This window comes from Cervus canadensis, chromosome X (genome assembly GCF_019320065.1).
Source record: "Cervus canadensis isolate Bull #8, Minnesota chromosome X, ASM1932006v1, whole genome shotgun sequence".
Lineage (NCBI taxonomy): Eukaryota > Metazoa > Chordata > Mammalia > Artiodactyla > Cervidae > Cervus > Cervus canadensis.
The window spans coordinates 6,593,584-6,603,942 of record NC_057419.1 but is presented as its reverse complement, the minus strand read 5'-3'; the positions used below and the strand labels follow the sequence as shown (position 1 = coordinate 6,603,942).

Below are 10,359 nucleotides of genomic sequence, written 5' to 3'. Positions count from 1 at the left end.
TAAGACGTTCCCTCCTCTTCAATAAACCGTCCTCTCTCAAGGAACGAGAGCCAAGCCTACAGCACCTCATCAGGGCATCTTGAATTCATATGGAGAGGCTGCGGATGCGTCCATTATTTTTGAAATATGCTCAATGGACAGATTCTGGAAGCTCCAGATGTGAGAAGTTTAAAAAGAAAGAGAGTGTTTCCCTTGGAATCCTGTCAGAATCTTTTAGGATTTGTTCATCTTTCTCACTTTGGTTTGCGTGTGTGTTGTGTCCAACTCTCTGCAACCCCCGTGGACTGTAGCCCGCCAGGCTCCCCGGTCCGGGGGACTCTTCCAGGCAGAAATACTGGAGTGGGTGGCCATTTCCTCCTCCAGCTTCTTCCGTAGCAGTGTTTTATTTGCTACTTTGAGAGAAGCTGGTTATCTTGAAGGTGTTGCTGTCTTTCAGAGGCTGTTAAAGATTTTCTTTTTTTGCTTGGAGAGTTCACAGTCCTTTGCCTTTTATATCTGGTTATTGTTGGCTGTGCTGTTCATTTGCTGTCCGTGGGCCTTCCTCTAGTTGCGGTGACTGGGGACGACCGACTCTCTAGTTGGGGTGCATGGGTTTCTCGTCGAGGGGGTTTCTCGTCGTGTGGAACGAGAGCTCTGGGGTGTGTGGGCTTCAGTAGTTGTGGCACGCATGCTTACTTACAGTTGGTAAAGAACCTGCCTGCCAATGCAGGAGGCGCAAGAGAGGTGGGTTCGAGCCGTGGATCAGGAAGATGCCCTGGAGGAGGACATGGCAACGCGCTCCAGTATCCTTGCCCGGGGAATCCCCATGGACAGAGGAGCCTGGCGGGGCTACAGTCCCCGGGGTCGCAAAGAGTCGGGCACGACTGAGTGACTAAACAGCCACAACGGATCCTGCCTTGTCCCCCCGGGGCCTCTCAGACACGTCTGTAGATGCTGAAGGGCAAACTCCCGAAGGTCGTTTTCATTCTGACCCTGTTTTGTTTGCGTTCCAGCAGAGAAACAGACGGTCACGACCCAGCCACGCGCCCGTCTTCGCTAAACAGTGATGGGACTGGTACTCATTAAAAAAGCGTAACCCTTCAAAATTGTGACAGCTTGTTTCTCTCATGGCCTGAGTCCGTGTCCGAAAACACATCAGGTCCCAGTCTCTAGAATCTGGGAACGTGATGTTTTTTGGGAGAAGTCTTTGCAGAGCTCAGCCCTGCCTGAAAATCCCAGCTATTCAAGGTTAGAATTTTATTTTGTTATTTTGGCTTTTATGTATTTACGATTTAGTTTTTTATGGAGGCATAGTTGGTTTGCAATCTTATATTACTTTAAGGCGCACGACATAGTGATTCGTAATTGTTACAGATGGCTCAGAGGTTGAAGCGTCTGCCTGCAATGCGGGAGACCTGGGTTCGACCCCTGGGTTGGAAAGATCCCCTGGAGAAGGAAATATCAACCCACTCCTGGCCTGGAGAATCCCATAGACGGAGGAGCCTGGTGGGCTACAGTCCACAGGTTTGCAAAGAGTCAGACATGACTGAGCAACTTCACTTTCACTTTCACACTCCATTTAAGGTTATTATAAAATATTGCCTCTATTCCCCTTTAGCGCATCCTTTAGCGTATTATTGCAAGTACAATGTATCCTTCTAACTTATCTATTTTGTACATAGTAGCTTGTCCCTTGTATTCCCCATCAGCTATCTTGCCTTTACCCCTTCCCTCTCCCCACTGGCAATATCTGTGGGTCTCTTTCTGTGTTGGCATATTTGTTCATTTGTTTTATTTCCTTCTTAGATTCCGCATTTAAGTGACAACGTAGAGTATTTGTCGTTCTCTGTCTGCCTTCACGTAGTGTGATATTCCCTAGGTTGACCCACGTTGCCGCGGATGGCGTGACTCTGTTCTTTTTCATGGCTGCGTAATATTCCACCGCACATATGCACCACATCTTCCTAATCCCTTCATCTGCTGATGGACACTCAGGTGCTAACTTCCGTGTTTTCACTGTTGTACACCGTGCTGCCGTGAACATCGAGGCGCGTGTTATCTTTTCGAATCAGCGTGCCCTTTTTTTCCGGATGCACACCAGGTTTGAAAAGCGAGCGTGAAGGTGACCATGAGGAGGGACAGCCTTTGCAAACGTGCTCTCAGAATGGAACCATGATGTCTCCTGAACCCTTCTGGTCCTTGATTGCTGAACTCTGACCCTCCGGGAAGTCCTTGTCCATCCAGACACCCGCCCTGCCCGGGCTGTTGCCTGGGAACCGGGAGGCTCTGGAAATGCCGAGGGATCGAGGCAGGTCACCGGCAGAGAACTGGAAACAGACACTCAACCTTCAGATCCAGGTCGGCGCTCCTCCGCGTCGGCGGAGAGCACACAGCCTTCCACGTCGGTCTGGTGTGTCTGCCGAGCGGAACTGGAACACCCTCTGCCAGAAGACGTCGACGACGGGCGAGGTCAGCCTTGAGAGTGATTTTCCAAACGCGTTGGAGCTCCAGATCATCCTTTCCGTGTGGAAAGCCTGGAGCTCCGTTACTAACAGCCTGGAGACGTTTTTCTTCCAGGAGCAAACGAGAAGCACGTGGTCGTCTCCTGCGGGCAGGCGAGACGCAGTAGGAGGTGGTGTGAAGCCCCCTCGCTCACGGGGACTAGGGGTTGCTTTCAGAGGCGTCATTACTATTTATGGTGGTGGTGGGGGCAAGGGGGTGTCATCAGTTCTGCTGAAGTGGGTGTGCCAGCAAACTGAGAATTTTTAACGCATCAGGTTTCTAAGTTTGATCTACAAGACGTCCCAGGTGGCTCGGGGGTAAAGCATCCACCTGTCCATGCAGGAGACGTGGGTTCCCTCCCCCTGGGTCGGGAAGATTCCCCTGGAGGAGGGCATGGCAACCCACTCCAGTATCCGTGCCTGGAGAATCCCCTGGACAGAGGAGCCTGGCGGGGCTGCAGTCCCTGGGGTCGCAGATGGTTGGACATGACTGAGCGGCTTTCACTTACTCATAGGAGTTGTAGGAAACCGATGGTTCTTTTCCCCCAGCCCCTCCCTCTTGTATCTGGAATGACTACCAACGGCTGCCTGCACCTAGGAGGTGATGTTCTCGTCGTTGAGACTCTGGGAGGAGAGCCCATCTTGCCTTATTAGCAGGAGATGACACCTGCTTAGACCAAGAGGGGGTGTGACCTCTGGTGTGTGTTGATGATTCTCCCTTTGTCTCTATCTGTCGGCCTCTCTTCTCTGTCTGTCTGTATGTCTATCTACCTCCCTACCTAGTGTATCTATCTGTCTATCATCTGTCTTATCTATCATCTATCTTTTTTTTTTCTATCATCTATCTTATCGGTCTCTCTTCTCTGTCTGTCTGTATGTCTCTCTACCTCCCTACCTATTGTATCTATCTGTCTATCATCTGTCTTATCTATCATCTATCTTATCTACCGAACTACCCACCTACCACATCTATCTGTCATCTTGCCTAGCATCTATCTATCTATCCATCTATCTCTCTATTTGTCTGTCTACCTATCTATGAATACCTACCTACCTGTGTATCGGGCTTCCCGTGTGGCTCAGCTAGTAAAGAATCTCCCTGGATTTCTTTACTGATGGGGGAGGCCTGGGTTCAGTCTCTAGGTTGGGAAGATCTCCTGGAGAAGGGAAAGGCTACCCACTCCAGTATTCTGGCCTGGAGAACTCCATGGACGGTATAGTCCACCGGGGTCGCAAAGAGTCAGACACGACTGAGCGACTTTCATTTCACTTCACCTGTGTATCATACCTGTTATTCACCTTAATTGTCATTTATCTTATCTATCTGTCTGTGGGTCTGTTTGTCTGTCTACCTACCTATCATATCTATCATCTTAGCTACCATATGTCTTATCTATCTATCTGTCTGTCTATCTAATCTAATCTGTGTGTCTGTCTACCTTTGTGCCTGGGTATGCTTAGCTGCGTCCAACTCTTTGTGACCCCATGGACTGTGGCCCGCCAGGCTCCTCTGTCCATGGGATTCTCCAGGCCAGAATACTGGAGTGGGTTGCCATTTCCTCCTCCCGGGGATCTTCGAAACTCAGGGATCGAACCCAGGTCTCCCACATTGCAGGCAGATTCTTTACCGTCTAAGCCACAAGGGAAGCCCAAGAATACTGGAGTGGGTAGCCTCTCCCTTCTCCAGGGGATCGTCCCGAGCCAGGCATTGAACTGGGGTCTCCTGCATTGCAGGCTGATTCTTTACCAACTGAGCTTCCAGGGAAGCCCATCTACCTACCTATCATATCTACCTATCATCTGTCTTATTACCTGTCTGTCTGTCTGTCTACCTCTCATATGGATCTATCTGCTATCTACCTATCTGCCTACCTACCTATCATCTAATACCTACATATCTCGTCTCTGGGACCCGAGACGCCCACGAACCCTAGAGACGATGCTTGCGCTTCATGTTTTGTCTCCTTCCTGACGCCACAGCCGCTTCCACAATCCCGCCTGCATCCTCTCAGCTCCCTGCTTGGAGATGTTTCCCCATCAATCACCTCCTTAATGCTGCTCCTAAATCACCCACGATGCTGTCCCTCTGGGCTCCAGGGCTGCCCTCCGGGTTTAAGTTCTTGCGAAATGGGAATTTACGGTAATCCATGTAGCAATTAGGATTATCTCCATTTGTGGGAGTTTGGCAGGGAGCGGGCACGGTGGCCTGGATGCTCTGAGGGAGGAAGAGGGATGGACCGAGGCTTCCAAAAGGAGATGACTCACACCCGTGAAAGCTGTGCAGAGTATGGCTGTGTGATGCTACTGACAGGGGAAAAGTCCCTGGGTCGGGAAGATCCCCTGGAGGAGGGCATGACAACCCACTCCAGGATTCCTGCCTGGAGAATCCCACGGACAGAGGAACCAGGCAAGCTACAGTCTAGTCCAGTTCAGTCACTCATTCGTGTCTGACTATTTGAGACCCCATGAACCTCAGCACACCAGGCTTCCCTGTCCTTCACCAACTCCCAGAGTCTACCCAAACTCATGTCCATCGAGTCGGTGATGCCATCCAACCATCTCATCCTCTGTCGTCCCCTTCTCCTCCCACCCTCAATCTCTCCCAGCATCAGGGTCTTTTCCAGTGAGTCAGCTCTTTGCATCAGTTGGCTGAAGTATTGGAGTTTCAGCTTCAACATCAATCCCTCCAATGAACACCACAGTTCAAAAGCATCAGTTTTTCAGCGCTCAGCTTTCGTTATGGTCCAAATCTCACATCCATACATGACCACTGGAAAAACCATAGCCTTGACTAGACGGACCTTTGTCGACAAAGTGATGTCTCTGCTTTTTAATATGCTGTCTAGGTGGGTCATAACTTTCCTTCCAGGGAGCAAGCGTCTTTTAATTTCATGGGGTCGCAAAGAGTCGGACACAACTGAGCGACTAACATGACTAATACAGGGAAAAGGGGATTTCTTTAGGGACATGCCTGTTGATGGCAACAGGTGGGGTCTGTCAGGGGTGGCGTAAGCGTTGCAGACGAGGTGTCCCCAAAGGTGGAAAAGCATCAGGGGATGACGTCTGTGGAGTCCTCCATACGAGACTTCCGCAGGAAAAGGTGTCATCCCAGTGCCACAAACAAGGAGCAACTACTTGTTTCTTAAGGTTTCTGCTGAAATTCCCAGGAAGGAAAACTACAACAAACCCAGACAGCGTATTCAAATGCTAGGACGTCACTTTGCAGACAAAGGTCTGTATAGTCAAGCTAGAGTTTTTCTAGTAGTCATGTACAAATGTGAGAGTTGGACCATGAAGAAAGCTGAGCACTGAAGAATAGATGCTTTTTTTTAATTAATTAATTTTTTACAATGTTAAGTAATTAATTAATTTTAATTGGAGGCTACTTACTTTACAATATTGTAGTGGTTTTGCCAGACATTGACATCAGTCCGCCGTCTGTGGTGTTGGAGAAGACCCTTGAGAGTCCCTTGGACTGCAAGGAGATCCAACCAGTCCATCCTAAAGGAAATCAGTCCTGAATATCCATTGGAAGGACTCATCTGAAACTCCGATTCTTTGGCCACCTGATGGAAAGACCCGAGTGATTAGAAAAGACCCTGATGCTTGGGAAAGATTGAGGGCCGGAGGAGAAGGGGACGACAGAGGATGAGATGGTTGGATGGCATCACTGACTCGATGGACCTGAGTTTGAGCAAGCTCCGGGAGACTGTGATGGACAGGGAGGCCTGGCGTGCTGCAGTCCATGGGGTTGCAAAGAGTCAGACACAACTTGCAACACCAACCTATCATCTATCTAGCTGTCTTTTTATGTATCTATCCATCCATCCATCATATTTATCCATCCATCCATCCATCATATCTACCTATACATCTATCCATCATATCTTGTCTATCCATCATCTCTATCTATCCATCCATCCATCCATCCATCATATCTATCCATCCATCCGTCATATCCATCCATCCGTCTACAGAGAGAGATGGAATCTCTTCTGAGTAGTTGGCTCCCATGATTTCGGAGGCCCAGACCTCCCACCGTCTGCCACTTGCAGGCAGGTGACCCCTTCCCACTTGCCTGCCTGGACAAGAGAGGACTGAAAGTTACTGGCTCCGTGTCCCAGGCTGCTTGGACAAAGCCCAGCACTGCACAGCACCCAGAACCCATGTGGTTCTGCGGCAGGCGTACCTCCTGTGAGCTCCACGAAGGGACTCCAACTGTTTCAGCAACGGTTGGCCCTCTGCAGCATGTGAGGGGGCCGTGTTTAGACAGCCTCTTTTTCCCGCATCCGAGCCAAGTCCGCTGCACACGTGTGTGAGTTTTCTGGCAGCCTCGTCTTGTGCAAACATCCTTAATACCTGTGGTCTGTGAACTGGGAGGTCAGGATCAGTGACTTTTTATGGAGACGTCGAAACCTCAGACGCCGAGTGGGATGATCAGTCTATGACTTCAGGTCTCAGATTGTCAGGAGATCAGAGCATCCGGAACTGAAATCCCTTTTTTTTTTTTTTTTTTTTAAGGTTCTATTTTTTTCCTCTCGCTGAGATGGTTTTGCATTCATTACAAGTCAAGCTGTTTCACAGATGCCCGTTGGACAGAGAAAGGAAGCTGCCTCTTCTCACCAGCCAGGGGTCTCCGAGGATAATCGAAGCCCCCAGGGGCGTTGGAGAAGACTCTTGAGAGTCCCTTGGACTGCAAGGAGATCCAACCAGTCCATCCTAAAGGAGATCAGCCCTGAATATTCACTGTAAGAACTGATGCTGACGCTCTGATTCTTTGGCCACCTGATGCGAAGAACTGACTCATTGGAAAAGTCCCTGATGCTGGGAAACATTGAGGGCGGGAGGAGAAGGGGACAACAGAAGATGAGATGGTTGGATGGTATCACCAACTGGATGGACGTGAGTTTGAGCAAGCTCTGGGAGATGGTGATGGACAGGGAGGCCTGGCGTACTGCAGTCTGTGGGGTCGCAAAGAGGTGGGCATGGCTGAGCGAGTGAACAAAAACATCCTCAGCAACAAAGGTACATGGATACCCACAGAAAATTCTGTACACCAGTCGAGTGTCCTTCAGAGTCAGGGTACAAATCCATTTATCCTGGACATGGTGCTCCCTAGAAGTTCTAAAAACCCCAGATATGAAAGAGCTAAATGCTGTAAAATTGCCCCAAATTGGTATATATGTTTATGTACGCCTGCTCCTACACCAGCTGCATAGGATAGCTTTAGAAGTCTACGATATATTTATATGCACACAGACCCTAGTGACTCAGATAGGAAAGAATCCACCTGCAATACAGGAGACCCAGGTGTGATCCCTGGGTTGGGAAGATCCCCTGGAGGAGGGCATGGCAACACACTCCAGTATTCTTGCCTGGAGAATCCCATGGACAGAGGAGCCTGGTGGGCTACAGTCCACAGGGTTGCAAAGAGTCGGACAGGACTTAGAGACTAAACAACACCAACAATGTGCATATTCTCATGTTTCCTTACATTTATTTTACATTTTCTAGGTGAGCAAAGGAGAAGCAGAATCAGGCTTCCCAAAAGAGGACTCAGGTAGGTGAGTAACCCATGGAAAAGTGAACCAGTCATGTTTGAAAATGAGACACTTTCTTTGGGATGCAGCTTGCTATCTTTGGAGGTGCAGGAAAAGAAGGCGTGAGTCGCTCAGTCATGTTTGACTCTCTGCGACCCCATGGACTCTAGCCCACCAGGCTCCTCAATCCATGGGATTCTCCAGGGCAGAATACTGGAGTGGGTTGTCATTTCGTCCTCCAGGGAATCTTGCCAACCCAGAGACTGAACCCGGGTCTCCTGCCTTGCAGGCAGATTCTTTACCCGCTGAACCACCAGCAAAGCCCAAGAGATGGAACCACTTAAGACGTCAGGGGCTTTCTTGGTGAGAGTGATGCCAACTGCTTTGACAAAGACGCCCCAGAATTTTGTCAACTTACCGCAGTAAGTCGCAGCCGACTTCTCGTTTCAATGACTCATCCGCTCCAGGTGTTCCTGCTTGGGTCGACTGCTTCCAAGTGGTGAGTGACAGGCCCAGCATCCTTGCCAAACTGGTCCTGTGCCATCTTCAACACCTGCCTCCCAAGGTCCCCCCTGTTTTCATTTGTTGCTTCCTTGCTGTTGGTGTTTGTGTGTCTGTTGCTTGAACGCCATCCAGCTGAAACAGCTGAAACACATGCACGCTTACCACCCACGGGAGGTTTCCACGGAGTGCATCCTTCCCCTGGCCGGAACGTCACCACACAAGACACGTCGAACCCTTAAGAGCAGGTGGGATGTGTCCTCAAGCTGAGATGCTCATCTCGGTGTGGTATCACTGAGCATGCTATCAGTGAGCAGCGACTGTGAAAATGAACGTGTTAGCTGGTCGTTCGTGTCCGACTCTTTGCGACCCCGTGGACTGTAAGCCCTTCAGGCTCCTCTGTCCAAGGGGGATTCTCCAGGCAAGAAGGCTGGAGTTCGTAGCTGTTCCCTTCTCCAGGGGGTCTTCCCGGCCCAGGGATCGAACCCAGGTCATCTGTGTTGCAGACTCATTCTTTACCCTCTGAGTCAGCAGGCAAGCCCTCTGCCCTTGGGTCCAAACCCTCTGCTGGTGCTTGTGCAAACGGTGATAGCTCTCGTCCCTTGCCGCCAGGACTGTGCGTTGGTACAATCGCTTTGGAAGTCCGCTGGGCGACATCTTGCAAAGCTGAAGGTGACCCAGAAGTTGCCCTCATGGGTAGCAACTCTGGAGAATCCCTTGCCTGTCTGTCCACGTGTTAGCCTGTTCTCGGAGTCACGTCTCTGATATTGAAACCTGCAATCCACCCGTGTGTTTGTGGGCGGCAGGGTGGGATATGCCGAGTGTGAAATGATTGCAGAATGGCATGTGGTACAGACGTGAAGCGAGTTGGCTCAAGATACAAGCCACGCCCTCGTGGATTCTATTTTATGTTTCTTTTATAATTTTTATTTGTTTTTGGTTGCGCTGGCTCTTTGCTGCCGTTTGGGGGCTCTCTGCGGTCGTGGCGAGCGGGAGCAACTCTTGGTTGTGGTGAGTGGGTGCACGGGTTTCTCACTGTGGTGCGTGTGTTTCTTATTCCGGTGTCTTCTCTGGTTGTGTAGCAGCTCTGGGTGCCTGGGCTGACAGCTGGACGCACAGGCTAGGTCGCGGCGTGGCATGTGACGTTTTCCCCAACCAGGGATCCAACCCACATCCCCTGCGGTAGGAGCACAAGAGGTTCCTCCATGGAGTCTTGGATCACATCCTCCTCTGCCCCAGTGCCCAGATCCATAGGCGTGTGTCCCTGCCCTGTTGGAGCAGGCCGTCAACTGGTCGGACCAGGCCCACCCGCCCTGGGGAGGGCAGTCTGCTTGACTCTGTCTCCCGGCTCCAGTGTTAATCTCATCCCACAGGCCCTACTGTAGGCCACGGGGAGCTACGTTCGATATCCTGTAATAACCCGTTAGTGGGAAAGAATCTGAAAGAGCATAGATGTGTAACTGAACCACTTTGCTGTACGCTGGAAGCTAACACAACATTGTAAATCAACTATGAAACTCCAGTGAAAATGAAAATGTTCATCACTCAGTCGTGTCTGACTCTTTATGGCCCCGCCAGGCTCCTCTGCCCATGGGATCCTCCAGGCAAGAACACTGGAGTGGGTTGCCATGCCCTCCTCCAGGGATCCGTCTTCCTGATCCAGGGATAGAACCCAGCCGTCCTGCATTGCAGGCAGATTCTGTACCGTCTGAGCCACGGGGGATGGCAACATTATAAATAAACTGCACTTCAGTGTGAAAAATTTTAAAAATGTGAATCTCATTCAGAAACACTCTCTACCAGACACAGGCAGAATCATGTTTTACCAAATATCTGGG

The 10,359-nt window shown here is 50.3% G+C and overlaps 1 long non-coding RNA gene across 1 annotated transcript; it reads left to right on the top strand.

The window, feature by feature from the left end:
* Positions 1–757: 757 nt before the first annotated feature.
* LOC122434849 lies at positions 758–10,069 on the top strand. The gene is made up of 5 exons (XR_006267476.1): positions 758–1,227; positions 1,859–2,448; positions 7,002–7,228; positions 7,995–8,044; positions 8,310–10,069. It is a non-coding gene; the product is annotated as an uncharacterized LOC122434849 (long non-coding RNA).
* Positions 10,070–10,359: the final 290 nt, after the last annotated feature.